The following is a 27,039-nucleotide window of genomic DNA, read 5'->3' on the forward strand; positions in this document are numbered from 1 at the left end:
ATAAGTCCAATTACATCACAAATCACACATATATTCCTTTACAGTAAGATCCAGTAATGGCTTCATATTGACCATAGGATCAAATATGTTCTCCTCTGTTATTTAAAAGTCTACAAAACTGATCTCCAACTGACCTTTCTGAACTTATTACTTATAACTTCCTTTTTCATACTCTGTAAACCACCCACAAAGGTTCCTCACATAGAACCTCCATTTCTCTGAGCCTTTCAAAAGTGATTCACATGCTTCCAATATACTTTCTGCAGTATATACTTCCTCCTCACTTCTGCCTTAGACATCACCGATTTCCTTCAACTTAAGTATTACTTCTCCAGAGGCTGGAGCTATTGGTGCCCTTCTCCTGAAATTATCCTCATGGGAATTTTTTGTATCCTATCACTATCTGTCTCTGTCTCTGTTTTTCTGTCTTGTCTCTGTCTCTCTATTTCTCTCTTTGTCTCTGTTTCTGTGTCTCCCTCTCCATTTCTCTCTCTGTCTTTCTCTGTTTCTGTGTCTTTGTATCTCTGTCTCTCTCTGTCTCTGTCTCTCTTTCTCTGTGTGTCTCTCTCTCTCTGTGTGTGTGTGTGTGTGTGTGTGTTTGTGTGTCTCTAGATAGTGTACATATTGTTTCTTAAAATCTAATAAACTTCTTAGAGTTGGCTACTATATTATTTTTGTATTTGTATCACAAGGCCTACCATAATTCCCAGCAAAGATCTCATCAATAAAATTGTTGTTTGCTTGCTTATTTGATAATAGCAGGAAAATGAATATTGTGAGGTGAGAATATTATACATATATGTAATAGAAATTAATATTCAAACTTCCAAAGTCTATTTCTATCATTCTAAAGAGTGACTTTCTATAGATGAACAAAGATATACCACAACATAGAAATAGTCTTATCTGAAATGTTATAGAAATTTGAATCTTCTTTCTGAGATTGTTCACAACTTATTTCATTATATATGTAACTTGTTATTTGAGCACTACTAGCCCATAAGCACCTTGAAAGTAGAATATAGTAAGAACCATATCTGGCTCATCTTTGAATTCTACAAGAGTTAGCAAAATGAGTTGTACATAATAGGCATGCAGTAAATATTATTGAATTGAGTTGTATAAAACAAATTAACTCTTATTCAATTGTATTATATACCGGTGGTTTGGCTCCAAATTCTTGTCTCAATTGTCAATCTTCATAATAATTTTAATTTTGGGATAGCACTTTAAATTCATTTTTTTTCTCAAACACCAGATGTCATTCCACCATTTGGAATTTTTGTTTTTTTTATCCTCCTCTTGGAATAAGTAAGATTGTATGACACCTTATTAATATCAATTAGTGGTCTTATTGCACAGTAGAATACATTATCATAATTATATCTCTACAGTATTTTTTATCAGCTTTCAAATTGAGTATACATTTTATTTATATGGCCTTTATGGGTCCATTTGAAGGGTTGTCAGACTGTATGTTGTTGAGCTTGACATAAATTACTGAAGAAATTTGAGAAGAGATTATTAGCAAGATGCTTTCTATGTATTTAGTCATGGGGGAGCTAATTATTAAAGCTAGTGAAGTTTTATTATGATCAGATGTCAGATGACTTTCATTTCTTTTATTTCATTATTATTATTATTATTTACAAAGTTACTAGAGTAGTCAGTCATGGAGATTTCATAGACATAGAGTATATGGATTACAATGAGTCAATTGATAACATTTCTTTTAAAAATTCTCAAAAAAAGAGGAGAAATATGGACTAAATAATAGAGAAATAACAAACTGCAAAAGAAGATGGCCTAGTCATAGCAAATCTAAAACTATATTATAAAACAGAAGTTATGAAAACTAGATGGTATTGGCTAAAAGATGCAGTGATATATCGGCTGAATATATTAGGTGGACAAGAAACACAAGTCAATAAAAATAGTTATTTACTGTTTCATAAACCCAAATAATTCAGCTTCAGTAAAAATAATTTGCCATTTTACAATAACTTCTGGGAAACCTGGAAAATAACATGGCAGAAACTAAACATGATCCGTTCAAAATGGATAAACAATTTAGAAATAAAGGGTGATTCCATAAACAAATTGGAGAGAAAGAAATATTTCACCTGTCTGATCTATGGAATTTTTCCCTGAGGCAATTGGGGTTAAGTGACTTGCCCAGGGTCACACAGCTAGGAAATGTTAAGTGTCTGAGATTAGATTTGAACTCAGGTCCTCCTGACTTCAGGGCTAGTGCTCTATACACTGCACCACCTACCTGCCCCTGATCTATGGATTTTTAAGCATTTCTTTTTTCAAGCTGCTAATTCTTTTTTCATAATTCTCCTGCAACTCTCTCATTTTCCTCCAAATTTTTCTTTTACCGCTCACATGATGTTAAACTCTTTTTTTGATTTCTTTCGTGAATTCTTTCTGGACTTGAGCGCACTTCCCATTGCGGGGGGGAGGGAGAGGGGTTGTCTCTATCTGAATTTGTGTCTTGATCTTTCCTGTCACCCTAACTTTCCATGATCAGATTCTTTTGTTGTTGTTGTTTTACTCATTTTTTGGATATTTTTCTTTCTTGTAAATTTGATGTTGAAGGCCGTAGGTATCTGAAAGCTTCCTTGGCATTGACCTGGGGTGCTGGTGGTGATATTTAGCACGTGCTAAGGACCAGTAGAGTATTTCTACATTTCCCCAGGGTTACACTGAAACTCGAGGTATTCCAGCTACTGAAAGCTTAGTACCCACAGGGATGGCAACGACCTGTCATACAACACGGGCTCTACTAAAGCAGGTGGATTTCTGGCAGCTGGAAGTTTCCTATACCTTGACCTGTTCCCCTTATTATTCTGAGACATATAGGGTCCTAGTGTTATTATTTCCCTCTTCTATCACACTAGGCATATAGTGGGACTTGCTGCTGGCTTGCTATGAGACTACCCAGTCTGGACTGTGTTTCCCTTTCCCTTTTATCTGAGTGAGACAGACCTATCCTGATAATTTTCCCAGTCTCTTGGGCTCAAAGATTCTTTCAGCCTATCTTTTTGGTGGTTCTACTCTTCCAGGTTTTGTTCTGGAATGCTATTTTACAGTTACTTTGGGGTGAATATAGGAGAAATATGGCAATTTACTGCTTACTCCACTATATTGGTTTCCAGAAATCCCCAATTCTCTCATTCTTTACAGAGGAAACTGAGGACACAAGATGTTGTGTTTCCTTTTCCTCCCCCTGTTAGAATCCTAGTGATAACTCACTGGAATTGGTAGAAACAATGCTTAAGTTAACACTTTTGAGAGTTCACACATTAGCTCACACATTAGCTCACACGTTTGGGAGATTTCAGGGTTCAGTATGAGATATCCAAATTCACACCTCCCATAATCCCACTCTCAGAGGAGGAGTCAACCTTTGGGTTTACACCTCTAAAAGAGCATAAAAACAACCGAGTTCAGTCAGGAGAGTTCAGTTGAAAAGATAGAGAGGGGAGCGTCAGTTGGAGATTGAGAAGCCACAAGTTGGAGTTGAGCTAGAGGCAGAAGCTGGAAGAGCTAAAAGACAAGCTGCACAAGCCTTGGAACCAAGGAAGGAGAGAGGCCTCTAAGAAAGCTACTTGGCCCAAGGAAAGAGATAAGACTTGGAAGGAGAAAATAAACGTTTGGATTTCATTGGTTGGCTGTATTTGAGGTGATTATTACACAGAACTGAAACTAAGGGTGCCTCCAGAAAACCTCCCCAAGAAACTTGCTCCCAGAGAACCATAATATAATTTAGAAAAAGAAGAGAACACCACATCCCCCTACTTCCAACATTTCACAAATTGAGAGTAGAAGACTTGGTCACCGATTTGAATCCTGCGATTGTAAGGTTAGAGTTCTTTTAATTGTTCTTGCCATGTTAACCTTGTCACTTGAGGTAAACAGGAAAATTTTATTTATATTATTCAATGCACTGGAATCACAATGTGTTCACTGGAAATTGAAATTTCTTGAAGTGCATGCTGCAGTCCAGGAAAAGATGCCTCCAAAGACAAAGAAGTTTTCCAAGACAAAACTCTATTCCAGGTTAACTAGGAATTGTTGCATCAGTATTTCCTGGGAGATTTGACTTGTCCAAACTGATAATTTGCTATGAAAACAATGACTAAAGAGTTACATTAAGATAAAGGAACAAGTGGATTAGTAAGAGTGGGGAAAAAAGAAGAACTTGAATGTGAAGGACATTTCTATAAAGGCTGTCACATTTTAGGCAAAGAAAATCAGTGAAGATGGGGATGTGTTTTGAATTTTAAGGAGAACTAGAGAAATAGAATGCTTTAGAGAAAATTAAGAGTTGTGATAAAACGTGATATTCTGCTATGTATGAAGCATACATTCATGAGAAATTATTTATCTCTCAATTCAAATGAATAATGATTATTTAATCTACCAATATTTCTTGTCAATCCATTTATATACTTATTACAATTACTAATGAAAAATGTTCAATAGAGGCAGGTAGGTGATGCAGTGGAGAGAGCACTGGGACTTGAGTCAAGACTATGTGTTTAAATCTAGCCTTAGTTACTTAGAGGCTACTTAAGACCCTGTGCAAGTCACTTGACCTCTGTCATCCTCAGTTTTTTCAACTATAAATTAAGAATAATAATATCAGTTATCTCCCAGAGTTGTTGTGAAATAAAAAAAAAGTTCATATTATTTTTAGGTTTTTATTTTCAAAATACACGTACTTTTTAACATTGTTCCAAATCTTTTTTCTTCCTCTCTTCCCCCATCCCTCTCTTAGACAGAAAGTAATCAAATATATGTTAAATATGAAGAATTCTTCTATACATATTTCTATAATTATCATGCTGCATATGGAAAATCGAATCAAAAAGGAAAGAAATGAGAAAGAAAACAAAAAGCAAGCAAAGAACAACAAAAAAGTGAAAATCCTATGTTGTGATCCACATTCACTTACTATAGTACTTTTTCTGGATGCCAATAGCTTTCTCCATCACAAGTCCATTGGAATTGGTCTGAATCATCTCATTGTTGAAAAGAGCCATGTTCATCAGAATTGATCATCGTATAATCTTGTTGCTATGTACAATGTTCTCTTGGTTCTTCTCAATTCACTTAGTGTCAATTCATGTTAAGTTTCTCCAATCCTTTATGAAATAATCCTCCTGATTATTTTTATAGAACAATAATATTTCATAATATTCAGAAAACATAACATTCAGCCATTCCTCAATTGATGGGAATCCACTCAGTTTCCAGTTATTTGCCACTACAAAAAGGGCTGCTGCAAACATTCTTGCACATGTGGGTCCTTTTCCCATTTTTATGATCTTTTTGGGATAGAGGCCCAGCAGAGATAGTTCCTAATATTTGTAAAGCACTTTTTACAGTACCTAAAACAGAATAGACTCTTATTCAAACACTTCTTCCTTCCTTCCTTCAACAGAAAGAAATATAAAGTGTTATGTGGGTACAAAAACAGAAATTTCACTTACATAAGATAAAGAAGATATGTATAAAGGAAATATTTTGAAAAGTAATGATTTTATTATTTCAAAAAATACAACCAAAATATTAATTCATTCACAGGAAATACCAATATTATCATAGCTTCTAGTAAAAGGAGACAATAATCTCATTATATTTTGCTCTCCTGAAGGTTCCTTTATAGATTTTTGTTTAATTAATTTCTGTTAATTAATAAATATCAGTATAGCATGGAAAATTTAAAAAAAATCATGGCATTCCAGATACTGAAAGACCTGGAGTACATATCACATGTGAGGATCAGTTTAATTGATTGGACATGTTCTGTTCTTAAAGTTTTTGAAGGATTGTTATTTGAAACAGGGAATGTACTTGGTCCATATGATTTGGGAGCACAGAAAAAGAAATAAAAAGTAGAATTGTAAAAAGGCAAATTTTGGCTCAGTGAAAGTGACAAATCAAACCAAACAACTTTCTAGTGATTAGATTGTCCTCAAATGAAAAGGGATTCCTAGGGTTGTAGTGGGTCCTCCTCCTTAGACATTTTTATACAGAGGCTACATGTCCAGTTGTGTGTTATAGTTATTGGTTCTATTTTATGTTTGGGCTGAATTAGGTTGTTTCTTTGTTCCATTCCAATTCTCTAATTCACTAATTCTATGGCTGTTACTTTGAGAGTGGAGGTAAAGTGAAGAGGGTATAGAATACATAATATCTGAAAGATGTTTCCTATATTCTAGGAAAAAAATAGCAATATATTTATCTACTGCTAAACCATATATGATCAGTAATGCATTGCAGTTTACTTGAGTCCATCTTGTATACTTTTATTATCCTTGGGAAGCACTGAAGTTTTGACTCCTTGGAGATCATGGTTTTCCAACTACATGGCAAAATGAAAAAAAAAGTATTTTAGTACATTTAATTATTTGTATAATGCAAAACATGTAATTAATGATCTTCATTATTAAAAAATATTTGTATAATTATCTAACTCTTTTTAAAAAAGCAGTTTTTTAATGTGTAAATTGTGTACATAATTTATTTAACTATATATTCCTCTTTGGCACTTTGTGTTCCCTGTTAGATGCAAACCTCATTCTGAATATGTGCATTTTTTTGTTATTTGCATTATAGAAGTTTTCCAATAAATTGTATTGTTTCCAGGATAAATTGGAACCAACATACTTATCATTAGCTATTCTTGGTTTCTTGAAAAAAATCTATTTTTGATTCTGATTCCCTAAAATGACAAGGGAAAGCTTTAAATGTTTGTTTTTCACGCAAAATGTGCCATGACCTTTACAGAAACCTCTTCACAATGTTAATGACTATATAACATACAATAATAAGTATTGAGCACTCAATCTTAATTTGGATGACAGCAAGAACACTAAATTTTAATTTGGAACAAGTGAATTCAGTTCCTGTCTTAGGCAAGCCACTTGCCTTCTCAGGCCTCAGTTTCTTCAACAGGAAAATTAAGTTGTATTAGTTTTTCTTTATTATGACTTAAATTTAAAATGCTAGAATTTTCAAACATCTTAACAGCTCCTATATATAAGCAGAGTAAGTATACCTAGCATCATTTAAACATCACTGAATAAAAGCTCTTCCCCAAAATATCTTAATAAAATAAAAATTATTTTTATGTGTTAAGTTATATATTGCTGTTCTGCTGAGTTCTTTCAAAATAAAAACATGGTGGAAACAGCAAATTTTAGCATTTAATATCTTAATGTCAAATGAATTAAATATGCAAAGTTTTTGTAATCCTAGATATATGAGAGCTATTATTATCATTGTCATTTATTTTAGATTATAGTAAAATACTACCATCCATTTATATAGTATTTATTTATTAAAGGCAACTCAGCAAAATATTTTACTGCACTTTTATATGTTTACACAAGTGTTATTAAAATATTTTTTGGAAATGTCATAATTAAAAGTAAGGAGCAAGAAAGGGCTATTCTATCATCATATAGCCAGAAAATGGAAAAGCTGGGGTTTAAAACCTGGTTTTTTTTATTGTAAAAATAGTGATCTGTCTTCTATATGAACATGTGTCCCGATTGTCTTAATGGAACTATAATCATATAACCAGAGAACTGAAAGGTATATTGTGCCTAAATTTTGTATATTGAGAAACAAAGGCTTAGGGAGTTGAAGGATCTAATATATAAACATTTCTTAAGTGACTATTATGAGCTACAAACTATATTAAGAGCTTTACAAACATTATCTCATTTGATTTTCATGACAACCCTGTAAGTGGGGTGCTGTTATTATCTGTATTTTATAGTTGAGGAAGCTGAGGCAAATAAAAGTTGTGAATAAAAGTTGTGACTTACTCATGGTCATATGATTAATAAGTATCTGAGACCAGGTTTGAATTTAGGTCTGACTACAGATCTACTTGTTTTATGTTTTTCCTCACTGCACCAACAAGCTGCAGCTAAATGCATTATTAGTTGCTAGCATGGTTAAGCATAAAACCCAATTTCTAAATTCTATTTATTTATGTTTTTATTATTAAAGTTTTTATTTTCAAAATATATGCATAGATAATTTTTAACATTAACCCTTGCAAAATCTTGTGTTCCCAAATTTTTCCCTCCTTTCCTTCTACTCCCTCTCCTAAAAGGCAAGTAATCCAAAATATGTTAAACACGTGCAATTCTTCTATACATAGAATCTCTAAATTCTAAATAAAGATTTCATGGTGCTTATACTTGCTTTATTCTCACTTTATTTTTAATTCTTCTTAATTTAAATGCAATTTTTAAGTTTGAATTCTGACAAATATTCTATTGCAGTTGTTTTCCCAAAGTAAACCAATGTTAGTTGCTGAATGTGTTGGTGTTTTGGTCCCAATCTTTGTTTTTCTCTGCAGTCTTTGATGCTATTATTTGCCTACTTCTTAATACTCTCTTATGTCTAGGGTTTTATGATACTGTGTTTCTAGATCTCCTTCTAACTGATATACTCCTTCTTCTAATACTACAATTGCCTTGGAAGACTCTTCATCTCATGCATGGACAATTGGAATTCCTTATCCATAAGTAAAACTCTTGAGTTTATATTTAATCTTTTTCTTTCCAAATCCTATTTTCTAACTCTCACTGAGAACTGAATTTCTCTCAAACTCCAGGCCCAAATCACAATTTTCCTATTAGAAATTTCAAATTGGATGACCTATAAGTGCCTCAAGCTCAATGTATTTAAAACTAAACAATTTTTTTTCATTAAAGTTACTTGAAATGTAACTTTCCTATTTCTGTGCAGGGTACATTAAATCACACAAGTTTACAATTTAAGTACCATACATAACTCCTTATTCTCACTTATCCTTAAAGCCAAGACTTCTTTACTCTTAAGCTAATGATGCTATCTATACCTTAAATCATTCCTTATTGAAACAAACCCTATATACATCCCACCCTTTTATGTCAAGGTTTCTGAGTGGCAGTCATTTTTCTAAACCATATTCACTGCCCTACCCCCAGTGCTTTTGTCTTTTTTCCTAACCCACTCAACCCAAACAACAATAAACAATTCTAAATCAATATGACATTACACTATGTGTTTTTGTATGCCTGATTCATAGGCAACCAACTTGATTCCATCTTAAAACTCTTCATTTTCAGTTCTTTTCATTTTCTATATGCATTAAATGTGACCTTCCAAATGACATAGAATTTTTGATATTCTTTCAAGCATTGTTTTCATTTCATTCAAATCTTTTATTCAAGTGGGAGAGAGAAGATTGTTTACTTCCCATTGACATTTCATTTTCTCCCATTACCCACCATCACTCAATAACCTGTGCTCTTTTAATATGTATTAAATAAATGTTTTATTACCCAATCAAAATTCTGCTAGCTGTTGTCTTTCAAACTCATCAGTGAGTTTGGTTCTTGGACCATAATCTTTCTCTCTTTCCAAACAACTGCCCTCATACCAAGATGTTTCAAATATATATTAATGTTCCATTAAACAAACTCATTTTCAATTCATCTTACCTATTTTTTTTGGTACTTCTCCACTCCATCTCAGAGTCATATATAATTGGTCATATCAGGGATATCTTTCTATCAACCACAAATGTTCCATTTCTATGTTTACAAACTCTGATATTCCTTTATCTGATTACAATATGTTGTCATAACAAATCTCCCTCATCCTTGTTGCTCTTACCTTTCATCTAGCTGGTGATGAAACTAGATAGTGAACCTCCCCTTTAGTCCATATTGCATTTAGTTATCAGATTTGCAAACTTTCACTCCCATTTAATAAATTCTACTTGTTCTGTATTATTTTAAGAATCAAATATAAAATGTCTTTAGTGTTCAAAGCCTTCATGATTTAAATCCCTTCTAACTTTCCTTTCCTCTTATACCTTACAATCCTTCTCTCCACAACACATTCTATGATGCAATGAAACTAGGATTGCTTTTTCATGTAAAAGATATTGCATTTCCTGCCTGAGAATTTTCACTGGTTGACCCTATGTTTGGAATTCTCTCCTTTTTTCCCTTCAACTTCTTGCTTCCTTCAAGTACCTATTAAAAAAGAATCATTGCCTTATTCTCCTCAATTTAAATGACTTTTTCTTTTAATATATTTTTAGTTTTTTTGAATATCTTTTTGGTACAGAGTTATTTACAAGTTTAAAACCAGAAACTGTTTTATTTTGTTTTTATTTTTCCCCTTTTCTTTGTATTCATAGTGTCTATAACACTGATTAGAACATAATAAGCACTAAATAAGTGCTTGTTGACCTCCATTGATTTCTCTAATTGCATTACTTTAAGTTGTCTTAGACCTATATGATTTATTTGCACTGAATCCTAATATTTAGCCTTTGGTACATTAGATAAAATAATAATACATATGTCAATTTTTTCATTTCTAATTTATAAAGTTGAATTATATAAGAACACAACCCCAGTGGATGTATGCAGTAGTCTTGGGGGAATGATTACTCTTAGAAGTTTGATATAAGGTCATATACCCTGATGACAATAAAGAAATACAAGCTAGCTTGTAAAAAATGGAATAACCATAAGGAAGTAAGAGAGTTGATGGTACTGTGGAAAAAGGACTGGCCTTAGAATTAGGAGCACCTGATTTCACTGGCCTCAGACACTTAACACTCTCCAGCTGTGTGACCCTGGGCAAGGCACTTAATGCCAGTTGCCTCTCAAAAAACACAAAGAAACAAACAATATGAATAGACAATTTTCAGATGAAGAAATTAAAACCATTTATAGTCATACGGAAAATGTTATAAATCATTATTGATCAGAAAAATGCAAATTAAGGGAACTCTAAGGAACCACTACACACCTCTCAGATTGGCTACAATTCCATGAAAAGTAATGATGAATGTTGGACGGGATGTGGGAAAACTGGGACACTAATATAATGTTAGTGGCGTTGTGAATTGATCCAAACATTCTGGAGAGCAATTTGGAACTTTGCCAAAAGGGCTATCAAATTGTGCATACCCTTTGATCCAGTAGTGTCTTTACTGGGCCTGTATCCCAAAGAGATCTTAAAGGAGAGAAAAGGACTCACATATGCAAAAATGTTTGTAGCAGCCCTTTTTGTAGTGGCAAGAAACTGAAAACTGAATGGATGCCCATCAATTGGAATATGGCTGAATTCATTATAGTATATGAAGGTAATAAAATATTACAGTTCTGTAAGAAACGATAACAGGATGATTTCAGAAAGGCCTGAAGAGACTTACATCAACTGATGCTGAGTGAAGTGAGAACCAGGAGATCATTGTTCATGGCAACAGCAAGGTTATATGATGATCATTTCTAATGGATATGACTCTTTTCAACAATGAGATGATTCAGGCCAGTTCCAATTGTGTGATGAAGAGAGCCATCTTCACCCAGAGAGAGGGCTGTGGGGACTGAGTGTGAATCACAACATAGTATTTTCTCTTTTGCTGTTGTTTGTTTACATTTATTTTTCTTTCTCTTTTTTTTTTCCTTTTGGGTCTGATTTTTCTTGTAAAGAATTATAATATTGGAAATATGTGTGGAGAAGAATTGCACATGTTTAACACAATTTGAATTACTTGCTGTCCAGGAGAAGAAGTGAGGGGAAGGCAGGGGAAAAAAAAAATTTGGAACACAAGGTTTTGCAAGGATGAATGTTGAAAATGTCTATGCATATATTTTGAATTAATAAAAAAATAAAAATTTAAATCACAGTATTTAAAGGTCAGAAATAGAAAATGGCCTGACTTGTAATGTCTGGACTAACTCCCTGGAGGGCCTCAGGATCAGTCAGAGTCAGGATTAATCAAAGTTCTTGGTCTTTAGGGGGAGAAGTAAAAGAGCCAGGCAAGCTGCCATGTGGCTTGCCAAAGATATCTCCTTGATTCTAGAGTCTGGAGTCTGGAGTCTCCAGTCTCTCTCCTCCTTGACCTACAGCCCAATGACCCTTACCTCTCTCCCTCAGCCCTCCAATCCTTGCCTACGATTATCTCAACACCAAACATTCAGAAAGCAACAATGGTGAGAGCCATCACATCACCATCTCATCTATATCTATATCTACATATATATATATATATATATATATATATATATATATATATATATATAGAGAGAGAGAGAGAGAGAGAGAGAGAGCCATTATCTAGCATCAAATAGGTAATTAGCCTTAAGTGTTCTGCTGTCTGATACAAGCAAACCTTTTCTGAGTTTCAGCCCTCTACACTAACTAACTTTCCCATTACATAAAAATTCCATTGAAATCATTATTGATGGTGAAAAAACTCCAGAATTGGGTAAGAACCCAATGACATTATCCCAAACAGATAAAATTAAAAGAGTCAAGAGGAATTTCATCCACCAAAAATATCTAGGATAAAGAAATGGTTTTATTGATGTCCACACTTTTGAATTAAAGTTCCTTTAAGTGGTTAGTCACAACATTTTCATTCTTGCTGCTTCTTGAAAAGGTGCACAGAGAGTGCCACTTTGCCCTAAGTTATGCATTAGAACATCATGTAATGTATTTTCTGATTTAAAAAGAGCTCTCATCACTCCTCTCAGGACATTCAGGCACATGGGACAGAAATGAAAAGCCTGAGTTAAACAGGAAGAATGTGCACAGAATGAAAGTCCCACTAATGAAATCTTTACACGACAATTTAGGAGACAGTATGTCATAGCCCATCTTTCTTTTCCAATTTCCAGCTAGAGAAGTAATTCACAAAATTGCCTATTGTATCCAGTCCTTAAACTTACAACTTGTGTCTTTCAGTTATAGAATTTAGTGTCAGGATAACCAGCTCATTTCTACTGAAGTGCTTTGGGGATATCAGAATCTGTTTGTCTCCTGTCTTTGTTTCCAAAGAGGACTTTATCGATTAGATTCCTCCTTTTTTCCAAAGAACATAAAATATTATTTTTTCTATGTATCATTGTTATTTTTCATTAATCCTATTGCATGTAATTATATTAAGGATTATTATTTTTTATGGTCTAAATCCTAAGTAAAATGTCCTTCACTGATTTCATTGTCCCATAAAAAACATTATGTATATGACACATGCACCTACATAGATTACTGAAATTAGCTGAACCTTGCCCATTTATGGAATTCTCAGGAAGCATATATTCCAGGATGTATGCATTCAATAAGATTAAGGAAAAGGAAAAACAAAAAAATAATCCCATACTTCAGTTCAAAAATTGGCTCATGAATATGGAATGGAGGAGGCAGGGTTAAAAATATAATCCACTAGAAAATAAATCTTTTGGAAATTTTAGTGATCACAAACACAATTTTATTAAAAAGTGTGAGATAGCAATTCCAATAAAAGATAATGTGGTTTTAATATACATTAGAAGACGATTTCAGGAATAAAGAGATGAATTTTCCACTACCATTCTTGGTCAGATCAAAATTTAAGTACTTCGTTTAGTTTTTGGTATTATATTACATAAAAAGCTTCAAAAGAAATAGGAAAAGGACCAGCAGAGAGTGACCAGTATAATGAGACATAGAGAAATAACTACCACGAATCAAGCATTAATTTAGAAATCTATATAAAAGCATAGATTATGTCTAATTTAATGACATATCTAATTAGGAAATCTCATTTTTATCTAGCACAACACACCCACAAATAAGAATCTCTTCTCCAATAGTAGAAGACAAGTAGCCTCAACCCAAAGATCTCCTGAGATTGATAAGTGGCAAGTATACATTTGATTTTGTGTGAAAAGTGTTTTGTAATGGCATTTATATAATCCCTGGTTTTGTCCTGGTAGTTAAATTCGTAATTATTTTATATTGTCTTCAATTATGTTAAAGAAAATTTCTTGTTGCTGGATTTTGATGACAGTATATAAAAAATTCTGTTGATTTATATGGGCCTATTTTATATGCTAAAATTTTGCTTAACTTCTTAATTGTTTCAAATAGTTTTTTTAGTTGATTCTCTAGGATTCTCTATATCTGATATTTCTGATATAGATCATTTTCTGAACTCATGGCCTGCTTTCATTATTTTCATGTCTTTCTCTTATTTTATGCTATAGCTAGTACTTCTAGTATAACATTAAATAATTTTTATTTTATCCCTCATCTTATTGGGAACTCAAGTGTATTATCACTTACAGGTAACTTGCTCTTGGTTTTAGATATATTCTACTTCTTCTAAGGAAGAATCCATTGATCCTATGCCTTCTATTGTTTTAATAGAAGCAGTTGTATTTTGTCAATAGCTTTTTTGCTAAAATAATCATAGGATTTTCATCCCTATTATTTCATTTTACTATTTTCTGTTTTTTAAAAAAATATTTATTTTTAATATATATTGCTTTATGAAACATGTTGGGAGAGAAAAATCAGAGCTAAAGGAAAAAAAAAACATGGGAGAGGAAAAAAATAGAAAATAAGAAGTGAACATTGAATGTGTTGTTTTATATTCAATTTCCACAGTTCTTTTTCTGGATGCAGATGACATTTTCTGTCCAGAGTCTACTGGGATTGCTTTGTATCACTGAACTACTGAGAACCAAGTCTTTCATAGTTCATCATTGCACATTCTTGCTGTTATTTTGTATAATGTATTCCCAGTTCTGCATGTTTCACTCAGCATCAGGTCATGTAAATCTTTCCTGGCTTTTCTAAAATCAACTTGTTCACCATATATAGGATAATATTCCATTATCTTCATATAGGACATTTTATTCAGCTATTCCCCATTTTAAGGTCATCTACTTATTTTCCAAGTTTTTGCTACCACAGAAAGAGCTGCTTCAAACATTTTTAGACATATGGTTTCTTTCCTTCCTTTATGATTTCCTTGGGATGCAGATGCAGTATTGGCACTGCTGAGTCAAAGGGTATGCCCAGTTTGATAACCCTTTGTGCATAGGTCCAGAATACTCTCCAGAATGCTTGGATTATTTTGCAACTGCTCCAGCAATGCCCTAGTGTCCCAGTTTTCCCCTCCAATCGTTAACTTTTCCTGTCATTTTAGCCAATCTGAGAGGTGTGAGAGGGTAACTCACAGGTGTTTTAATTTGCATTTCTCTATTCAATAGTGAGTTAGTTAATTTAACCATCTGAAAATTATTTGTTCATATTCTTTCACTATTTATCAATTGGGGGACTGACTTGTGTTTTTTAAGTAAAGTTTTTTTTTTTTTAATTTTCAAAACATATGCATGGATAAATTTTCAACATTAACCTTTGAAAAACCTTATGATCCACTACTCTATTTCTTGGTTAGTACCAAATGGTTTTGATGAGTACTGTTTTATAATATAGTTCTAGGTTTGGTAATACTAAGCTACCATTCCTTGTATTTTTTTTTCATTAATTCCCTTGATATTCTTCATCTTTTGTTCTTCCAGATGAATTTTGTATTATTTTTTCAAATTCTATAAAAATAATTTTTGGCAATTTGGTTGGAATGGCATTGAACAAATAGACTGATTTTGGCAGAATTGTCATTTTTATTATATTACCTCAGCCTGTCCATGAGCAATTATTTAGATCTGAGTTTATTTGTGTGAAAAATTGTTTGTAATTGTGTTCATATAATTCTTGGGTTTGTCTTGGAAGTTGCACCACCAGATATTTTATTTTCATTACAGTTACTTTAAATAGAATTTCTTTCTATCTCTTGTTGATGGACTCTGTAATAGATGTAATGCTGTAATGCTGATGACTTGTGTGGATTTGTTTTCTATCCTACAACTTTGCTAAAGCTATTAATTGTTTTGTGTCAGTTTTTGGATGATTTTCTAGGATCCTATAAGGGTATTATTATAGCATCTGCAAAGAATGATAGTTTTATTTCTTTATTGCCTATTCTAATTCCTTTAATTTCCTTTTTTCTTTTCATATTGCTTAAGCCAGAATTTCCATAACCATGCTGTATAATAGTGGCGATATCCTTGTTCCACCTTGGATCTTATTGGGAATGTGTGCAGCTACTCACCATTACAAAGAAGGGTTGCTGATGGTTTTAGATACATGCTGCTTGTTATTTTAAGGAAAGCTATCATTTTCCCTGTGCTTTTGTCAAAAACATTTTTTTGTGTGTCTATTGAGATTATCATGTGATTTCTGTTAGCTTTTTAAATTAATATTATCAATTATGGTAATAGTTTTCCTGAGGTTGAATCAACCCTGTATTCCTGGTATAAATCCCACTTGATTTTAGTGTGTTATCCTGTGGCTAAGTAGTTGTAATCTCTTTGCTAATCTTTTATTTAAAATTTTTGCATCAACATTCATTAAGGACATTGGTCTATAATTTTCTTTCTCTGTTTTGGCCCTTCCTGGTTTAGATATCAATGCCATATTTGTGTCAGAGAAGGAATTTGTCCTAGTGTTTCTGTCTTCCCTTCTATTCTGTCCCTCCATTTTCTTTCCTTTTTCTCCTCCTATATCTTTACATGTGATCTTCTACGGAGTCAGAAGTGACTGTCTCAGTTGATTTACTGTGATTAGTCTCTCTCACCAGCTTTCCCAAAGTTTATCTGGACTGGGTTGAATATCCTTTTGAACCCTGTGAGAATGATCTTTCTTGAAACTTCTCCAGTCTATCTTGAGCTGGAGTGTGTTTTCATTCTATCAGACTATTTTCAGAGGCGTGATTTCATGTGACTTTTGAGTGAAAACTGATTTAGCAGCTTCCTGGCTTTATACTGCCATTTTAGCTGCACTCCTTGGACGTCCCCATGATTTTTATTAATGATATGGTTAATCATTCTTTTTTTGGATTTTCAGAAATTTTTGTTTGGTTTATTAATCAGTTAATAATCCAAGGATCATAAATAATATCCTTAAAATCTTTTTAATTTCTGAGTAACTAACAGAATGATAAGCTTTTAATTTAATTAGGCAAATAGAATGTTAAGAAAATTTACTGTAGCATTTCATTTCTTTCTTTACTTTTCACAGCTATGGGCAACATATTTGTATTTGTATTTATTTTTTAAATTTAAAACTTTTTTTATTATTTACAAAACATATGCATAGTTTTCAATATTCACTCTTGCAAAACCTTGTCTTCCAATTTTTTTCTTCCTCATTTCCCCCCATGCCTCACCAATGTTAAATCATTTAAATTTTTTTTTAATATTGTACCAGTCCTGTATACCTGATGTAAAATCTGCCCAGTCATATTGTGGAATCTTTTTGAAATATTGCTGTAATCTCCTACCTAATATTTAATTTAAAATTTCACTTTTTTAAGACAACACATATAGTTGCAAAAAGTTACATTTCTTTTTATTTCCATTTAGTTTTCATAGAAGTCTATAACTATCTAACTTTTGTAAAATTCTATTCATCTACTTGACTTGTGTTTATTTTAATTTATGAGATTTTTAGTGTAATTTTATCATCTATTTCTTTTTGTAATTAATTTCACTTTCTATTTATGTATTTGGATACTATGCCATTTAGTGCATCCATACTTAATATTTATATAATTTCATAATCTGTAATGCCTTTTCACAAGATGTAGTTTAACTTTGCTTTTCTTTATCTAAGCTTATGATCTCTTGCTTTTTTTTTTCATTTAGTCAATTTAAACTTAATCAATTCTGTTCCAGCCCCCAATTTAAACTCTGTGTATATATTTCTGTTTCAAATGCATTTCTTATATACAGAAATATATACAGCATATGTGCTATATATTTGCATATATGTGCTTATCTACAGCACATTGTTGGAGTCTCATTTCTAATCTATTTTGCTTCCTGCTTCTCTTTTATGGAAGAGTTCATCCTTTTCACATTCACAGTTATGACTAATTGCATTTCCTTTCACCCTATTTTCTATCTATCCTTCTCTCTGTGTCTCTCATTTTCTCTGTCTCTCCTTCTCTCTCATACTTCCTCTCAAAGTTTGCTCTTCTACTTTCAGAGTTCTTTTATCTGCACTCTGTTATATCACCCTCATTCTCTTAAACCCATTTCCCCTACTTCCCTGTCAGCAAAACAGATTTTAATTACCAATTGATTATACATGTATCTATAAACATATATATTCAATTATCAATCAAAGATAGTTAAATAGATAAGTAGGTAGATATTTCCTACTTTGAATCGCTTTGGATGTGTAAGAGGTTCTAGTGTTGCCTGTTCTCTGCCTATGCTCTAATCCTTACTTACAAATAAGGGTTGATATCTTGAGATTCAAATCAATACTGCTCCCTAGGGTGCCTCCTCCTTGGTCAATAAATGTTAGTATTTCTCAGGGTCTCTGATTCCTTTGTGACTAGAAGTGATTCACTCTTTTGATCAAAGACACTTCTCTATACCTTTAAATATATTAAGGAAGGGAATCTAGGCAAGGGGACTGCCAAACAGTATCTAATCCTATGTATAGTTCTAGCACAAGCATTCCATGTAACCTAATTCGACTATTTACTTACCACAGAAGCTCCTGTTGTTTCTGTCAAAACCACCTAGATGTCCCACCATGGGTGTTTCCTCTATGTAAGACTCTGTGCTAGTCTCTTTTTCCATTTCACACTCCTGTCTTTTTGACCTTTTAAGTTATCTTTGGCTCAAAAAAATATTACACTGTCATTATTTATTGGCTCTGCCATTCCCTAATTCTATTAGGGAATTAAATAAAACAAGCAAAAAATATAAACACACTGCTTCAAGGAATATATTGGGAGCATTCAGCTGAGTGCTTTCTCTATTCTATCAGTTTGTCTTAGTTACCATGTCATCCTTTTCCTATGACACATATGCTACTTTTTTTTCCCCTACTACTCTAGTTTCCACATTTTGCTCTTGGGAATAGCAGTCAAATCACCCTGACCTCAGTCCTGACTATTTTTCAATCATCTACTCTTTCTCAAACTTAACTTTCCTACTTCTCTATGCTTTTAAACTTTTTACCCCTTTGATTATTATTATTTTTCCCTTGGCAAATCTCAATCCTAAATTTCTCAGGCTATCTCCTCCAAAATGAAACAAGCTGCCTTCAGAAAATAGGGTTCTCTCCATTAAACATCTTCAAACAAATGCTATATATCTACTTTTCTCATATATTGTGGTTAGAATTTCATTGAAATACAATTAATTAAGTGGCATTAAATTCCCTTCCAAATATCAAATTCTATGATTCTGAAAAGCAGTATATTCAGACAGCATTTGTAGAATGTACTGGATGGTGAAAAAAGAAATGGGCATGGAATAGAAAAGATCTGCCAGCATTCTTAGAGTAATTTGTTTTTGTAATGTGCCATTTATTTATTTTTTTGTATTATCAATTCCAGATATACTACCAACTTTTATCCATGATTTGAATCATCCCTCATAGAAAACAAAAATAATTAATGAAAAAAAATATATAATGACATTTTATGGTATAAGAAATATTATGACTTTGTAGTCTCTTACCTCTCTGTCAAGATAAGGAATGCATTTTTCATCACCGATAAACTATTCTTTTCAGCCATGAGAAAAGAATCATCAAATTTGGCCTCTATTCAATATCTGATATTTCATGTGAAGAAGCATCAATGGTACATAATAAGATAAAGTTGAAAAGAAAGATAAGTGTGTTTGAAACAAGTTGTATTAGTTAAATAAATCTCTACTAAAGGTTACCTAATTATAAAAGCATTATAAGATAAATTTTAAGACAAATAAAAGATGGGGAAGAACCCAAAAACATGAAAAGAATCAGATTTTATGCATTTAAATAATAAGACAACTAAGCAAATATCAGCATCTACTGACACATATGGTTCCTTTCACATCTCTGAAAAATCTACATAAAACCACAGTTTTATAAAAACATTTTCAACTGAGATGAGATTAGAAGATCTGACTATGTTTTATAGCTTTGGTGTCAAGAAAATATCTGATTCAATAAAGAAATTATATCATTAAAGACTTTTCTCAGACAAAATTCTTTACACACATATATTAAAATTGTTAAAGATTCTGTTACAGATGTAACTATAGTGATTATTTTTGTATGCTTGGCTTAAAATGGTGGAATACAGAAAGCACTCAGCTGAGCCCTTCCAACATCCTCCTTCAAACAACTTTTAAATAATACCTGAAAGCAAATCCAGGGGTTTCTAGGCTAACAAAAGTTTAAAGTGTCTTAGGAGTTCAGAAAAAAAGTTCTGGGATAGTGGAATGGATAATCACTAAGATCCCACATAGATGAAACACCATTAATAAAATTATGTGGTGGCAACAGAGGGAGCAGAAGCTTCAGGAGTTCCCAAGCCCAGGGGCCTCTCAATTTGTCATAAAGAGATTTCAGAGGACTTTCTGTGCTAGCAGTGAATGCAGAACAAGAACTTGGTAACTCCACTGCCTATACTACTTCTGGATTATAGTACAAGTGCATACAAAAATACTTTTAGTAAACAGAAAATAGATGCCCTAAATGAGGCAACCATTTTTGACTCCTTTGTCGATACCAAATTTGGAATTAGTTCAAAACAGGGAGCACTTTCAGTTAGAAGGGAGTGGAAGCCTTGAACAGGGGAATCACTTCTATGTACCAAGGAATCGGTGGCCCTGTGGAGCAGTTCTAATTATAGTCTGCAGGGATCAGGGGCTTTTCCTGGTTAAGACCCAGATTATAGACAAGGAAAGCAGGGACCATACCTCTTTCTAGATCATACCATCTTGGAAGCATCAAAAACTCCAACACTGCTAAAAATAGTGACAAGAGCCTAAAACTTAAAACTTATGTCCCCTCCCCCCCCCCAAAAAAAAAATAAAAAAAAGGTTGGAAAAAAATGAGCAAACCACAGAAAAAAAAAAAAAAAGTCCAACCCCCCCCAAATTGCTACGACAGAGAAGGTCAAACAAAAACTCAGAAGAAAAGGAAATTCAAATAGGAATAAGCAAAATCTCAAAGGAAGAAAAAAAAAAGAAGAAAAAATCATGTGAATTGGACACAAGTCAAAAAGAATTCCTGAGAGTTTTCTTAAAAAAAGTTCAAAATGAAATGAATGGCAAAGGAAAAAATTAGGAAAAGAAATGAAAGTAAAGGAAAAAAAAATGAGAAAATAATTAACAGCATGGTATAAGAGATAACAAAAATGTGGAAGAAAACAATATTTTAAGACAGAATTCATCAAATCTAAAATTAGGTAGAAAAGTTTACTGAAGAAAATAATTTATTGAATATTGGATTTGATTAAGTAAAAACTATTTCCTCAAGAAGACATCAGGAAACAATAAAATAAATCAAAAGAAGGAAAAAAATGAGGCAGCTAGATGGTGTAGTGGACAGAGCACCAGCCCTGAAGTCAGGAGGACCTGAGTTCAAATGTGAACCCAGATACTTAACACTGCCTAGCTGAAGTGACCCTAGGCAAGTCACTTAACAACAGTTGACTTAGCAAAAAAAAAAAAAAAAAAAAAAAGGAATGAAAAAATTTTAGAAAATACCAAAAATGTCCATGGAAAAACAATTAATTTGGAAAGTGGATCAAGGATAGATGAGTTAAGAATTACTGGACTATATAAAAGACACAATCAAAAAAAAAAGTCTGGATATCATTTTTCAAAAAATTCTCAAAGCATTATGCTCTAATGTCTCTTAACCAGAATATAAAGCAAATATTGAATTAATTCACTAATCCCTATAGGAAAGACATTCCAAACATTCAAATCTAGGAATATTGAAGCTAAAATCCCAAAGAACCCTGGTAAGGGAGACAATATTTCAAGTCCAAACCATGGAATACCATGGAATCAGAGTCAAGATCATACTTTGTTTAGCACCTTCAAAATTAAAGAAGCAAAGGGCTTATAATATAATGTTCCAGAAAGTATATATACTACTTGAGGGGGGAAAAATGTAAAGGAATCCTTCCAAATTCTTTTTGTGACACAAATAAGATTTCAATATTAAATCATGAAGAGCAAAAAACAGAAAAAAAACTATTGATCAATTTCCATAATTAATATCAAAGCAAAAATATTAAATAAAATACTAGTAAGAAGATTACTGCAATATATCATAAAAATCCTATATATTATGACCAAGGGACTTTTTGTTGTGTAAATGAAGGGTTGGTTCAATGTTAGGAAGAATATCAACATACTGATAAGGAAAAACAATAAAAATAATGTGATTATGTCAATAGATGCAGAACAAAACTTTAACAAAACAGTATTCATTCCTATTGAGAATATTATTAGTACTATTAGAAAGCATAGGAATCATTGGTGCTTCTCTTAAAATTAGGAATGATACCAATATAAAAGCAAAAGAAAGCATTATCTTTAATGAAGATAAGATTGATGCCTTCCTAATAATATCAGGAGCAAAGCAAGGATTTCCCTTATCACATTCAAAAATTTACTTGAAAAAAAAAACATAATAAGACATAAAAGCCAAAAAAGAAAAATAGACAATGAGAAAATAAAACCATTTCTCTACAGATGACATGATGGTATACTTTAAAAAACTGTAAAGAATCAACTAAAACTTCATTAAAGTTGCAGTACATAAAATAAACCCATATGAATCATCAGTGTTTCTGTCACCTGTCATTAACAATACCTAACAGAAAAAGATTGAGAAATTCTATTTAAAGTAACTATAGACAACATGAACCCTTGGGACACTAGCTACTAAGACATCAAGAAGTTACATGACCACAATTACAAAATAATTTTCACAAAAATAAATTCAACTCTAATTGAAAAAAGTAAATTCTCATGGATAGATTAATCTATAATTCTGTGCCTTAACAATCAACCTACTGAAGAATATTTTTAATAAGGTAAAAAATTAAAAATCATCCTGAAAATGAAAATGTCAAGAATCTCAAAAGCATTAATGAAAAGAATCCCAAGCAAGGTACCTCAACAATTTCAGATTTCAAACTATATTATAGATATTGGTGCAAAGATAATAAAATGAGGAAGAAACTCCCTGGAACCTACCCAAATCCCCCTCTCAAAAACTTAAAAACGGTGGCAGGATTTATTTAGGATCAGGGAAGCAACTTATCAGCACAGCAGAAAAGATCTGTCTTAGTGCAGTGGGAGGAAAAACAAGGTTTGAGAGCAAGGACAACCAGCTTCACACCAGGGGACAATTCACCAGGGAAGGGCCACTCTGCTGCCAGCCAGCAGTTTCCAAGGCAAGCCAATAATCTGTGCAGCACAAGCCTAACCCCTCCACCTAAGCAGCCCTACCCGTAAACAAGTCTGTTTACTTAAAGAGTTCTCAACCTCATTTCTGGCTCACTGCTTGTGGGGCCAGCCAGCATCAAGACCATGCTTCTGGGACAGAGAAGCAACAGGATTTCTCCTCCAGGGCCAGCTTGTTGGCCCTGTTTCCACAGCAGCAATACAACAAGGCTCCACCCCTAGGGGAAGGCCAGTAGCCCTAAAGTTCAGTGAAAGACAGCAACAAAACCTCCAACATTAGCAAAAGCAGCAAGGAACAGGGCAGGACCAGAGCCCACCTCTCACATAAAAACATTAAGTCAGAAAGGATTAGTATACAACTTACCACTTCTCCTGGAATGAAAAAGTTACCTGTCATCACAGGTCAATGCATAAACAACACTACATATAAGCAAAAAACTTGATATTCACTTTATTAAGACTTCAAATTAGATAGATAAATGAATTCACTGTGGGGTTTTAAAAGCCTGAAAAATATAATTTCTGAGTAATTAGTCCTTTTATGAATAATGCTAAAATTTTTAATAAAAGATCAATGACACTTTAGAATGTCAAAGGCAATCACCTATCAGACTCATTGCCTATATGGCCTTGGAAGACCTGTGTTCCTTAGGGTGTCAATCAGCTGTGACTGTTTAACAATTAATGAGAGAATGTAATGAGGGGTTGGACCAATTCTAATGAACTTTGATTATGTTACTTCTAAGTAACCCAGCTTTGGACAATCTATTCAAAGAATTTATCCCTACAAAACCTAAGTAGATATTGGGTGATCAAGATTGAGGAAAGTTAATTTAATCTAATTATTAGGAATGTCCTTCATGAGACTGAACTTTTAAAATGAGGACTTGAGAAAAAATGGGAACTCTGGATCTTGCCAAATAATTCATTATTAATACATTTAGAGAGGGAAAAATGCGGACTTAGTTATCAGAAGCACAATTCCAAGGAATTTTTGCCAAGAAACAGAGATTAGGTCAGTTATTGTGTGGGACAAAGATCACCAGGCTCAAATAAATCAAAGAGATTTTTCAAGGTAGAAGCTGAAAGGAATTTTATTAGGATCTCAAGAGAAAGGGCATCTCCTTCCCAACAAGCAGTCAGGCAGGGAGAGAAAAGTTACAGAAGGAGAATATCAAATTTAACATCTTTAACTCAGAGATCTTCCACCCACCACTGGCCTCCAATCCCAGTGACTAGGAGAGAGGCTCACAATGTAAACTACTCCAGCTATAAAGAATAAGGAAATAGAAATTAATCAATACAACATCATAAAAGCACTCTCAATCTTATTTGGTATAACTTTTGCTGATGAGGCAAAGTCTCACAAGAGCATTTAGGGCAGGGAGACTTGAAGTTCCCGTTTCTCATAAGTCAGTTGATTTTTGGTAAATGAAACTGAGACTTAGGGTTTGAACAAATTTATCCTAGGACTCTGAGAAGTCTTCACCAATAATACTCAATCCCTCCTCTTGTCTTCTAACTCTATGAAGACTTCTCACACCATCGCTTATATAGTTCATTTGCTTCTTCATTATCAGTCTCCTACTCCTCAGGTAGGACCTTTTTTCTACATCAACAGGTCCCACCTTTGACCTCTAAGAATCATTAACTTGACAGATCCTCCAGCCTGGCTCTTCATTTTAATCAAATTGGATAATACAAATTGGGAGTAGGAGCACCCCACTGAGTGCTATGAGGATAATTTTCTACAGACATCTCCTTCTGATGGACTGGAGTTCTGTAACCCCAGCTCCCATCTTGCAGGTAGCAGGGCCACCTATCATCCCAATAAGTTAGTCCCCATAATTGGAGCAAGTAACTTTCACAAATAAAGATACCTACCAAAAAGTCATCAAAAATTGAAATGCTAAAAGAAACAGGCAAGCATATGCACTTAGCAACAGATAGGTGACTAGGCCAAATACTCCACCTACTTTAGGATATAATGACCACATATTTTTCCGATTATTTGAATTATACTCATAGCTTCTTCTGACCATATGTTGGTTATAGAAACTTGTCATAAGAGGAAAAACAGGGACATGATTTAAGTAGTATCAAAATTGGTCCTTTGTATATTGGACTGAGAGCACATATATGACACAGGATAAAGCATCCTTAAATGAGTTTGACTTCAGGTAATTGTCATAGTTTTCAATTAATCATGTATAATTCCATCTTATACCTAGACTCAGGGATAATCAGATGGGTTTTTTATTCAAAAGAACACCGCTAGGAAACTGAGTCAGAAGGATCCTACCTTAAGTGGAGACCAAGATTGTCCTCACAAGTTTTGCCAGATAATAACTTCCACCTGTAACAATTCAGGACTACATTCTTCTGAATATCTTTTGACATATACCTTTCAGATGGTTGATTGCTGACTTGATGATCCATCAGAAATAACACCTGAATTTAAAATTCCAAATAATATCAGCTACAATCCCAAGAGATTTTATTTCAAATGGCAAATATCATTAATCAAAGTATCAGGTAAATTTAGATCTCAAGGATCATATATTCTACATAAGTAATCTTACATTAATAAGAATAAGAGATTTATCCTAGAAAGTTCAGAGCTTGTCTTACATATCTAAGTAGATGGTTTTAAGTTCAACATTACACAAATCATTTTGCTTTTAAAATGCTCCCTGAATCTCATATGGGGGAAGCTCCAGATTTCTTCTGGCGACAGTTCTAATTCTTTACCAAAGCAATAGGCAAACAGTTGATCCAAAGCAATGTATCTAACATAAATTTAGTAAACTATTTCTTAAAATCCTGATTCATTCTTTTCACTTTCCCCGAAGAGGGCAGATGAATTCAAAATTTAACTCCCCCTTCCCTAATTTCTTATAAAACCTTAAAAGTAAAATATGTTCAATTATCAGAATTCAATAATCCCTAGCGATTCATATCTAGATATAATTTATTCCAATGTTATTCTACTAACTTCTCAAAGTAGCAGAGCTAAGGGGAAAGTGTCCACTCATCCTATCAAATGGTCCACTATAACCAGTAAATACCTCATTTTCCTATTAGTTGTCCTTTCAGTAAAATCTAAATTGAATATTCTGGAACTAAACTATTTTAATCCCTTCTAATGCTCTCTAACATATCACTAAATTCTTTACTTCCCCAAGATCTTGTATTAATCTACAAGTCTCATCTGATTTCTTAAGGGGCAAAATAGGGATATTGAAAAGGGATATACAAAGTTTTAATAGTCCATCTTTCACATATATTGCTTTTATTACTAATTGCAATCTTATTTTCCACACTCTATTCTCTGGATTTTTCAGATTTATTTTAAGTGTGGAATTTTGAAATCTTCCCTTTCTCTGTCATTCATATTCTACCAAAAGAGGGTACATTTTAAAATCTACCTAATAGTTCAACATTTTCCATTCCAATACCAATTGTATAATTTAATCTTTGCCTGACAAGTTATTCCACACCTATGGGATTTACACATATTTAGGAGTGACTTCTAACTGAAACGCCTGACTAATTTGGAGTGAAGATATCTCCACTCCAGTAACTACTAAATCTTCTCCTTTTTACTCTTGTTCTATCCACACAGTAATTACCAATTTTAGGTTTTTAACATAATGAACAATCTTAGAATTTTCACAAATCACAGTCAACATCAGCTGTAATTTCCTCAACTCACAAGCAAGGGTAGAAATACCCAAATCCTAAGTTACATTTATTGAGTTAGTAAAGCTGATAATAATAACAAGTTGTTTAACTTCTTATTAGTTTTTAAGCTTATATTTTAATAACATTCAGGGTACAAGATGACAAATCAAATCTGGGTTCTACAATCTCAGAAAAAAACCAT

The 27,039-nt window shown here is 33.0% G+C and overlaps 1 long non-coding RNA gene across 1 annotated transcript; it reads right to left on the bottom strand.

The window, feature by feature from the left end:
• Nucleotides 1-5,299: 5,299 nt before the first annotated feature.
• LOC116422497 lies at nt 5,300-25,622 on the bottom strand. Its single transcript, XR_004233178.1, has 3 exons — nt 25,456-25,622; nt 19,416-19,511; nt 5,300-6,376 (listed from the first exon to the last, which is right to left on the bottom strand). It is a non-coding gene; the product is annotated as an uncharacterized LOC116422497 (long non-coding RNA).
• Between the last annotated feature and the right edge of the window lie 1,417 nt (nt 25,623-27,039).

Source organism: Sarcophilus harrisii, chromosome 3 (genome assembly GCF_902635505.1).
Source record: "Sarcophilus harrisii chromosome 3, mSarHar1.11, whole genome shotgun sequence".
NCBI lineage: Eukaryota > Metazoa > Chordata > Mammalia > Dasyuromorphia > Dasyuridae > Sarcophilus > Sarcophilus harrisii.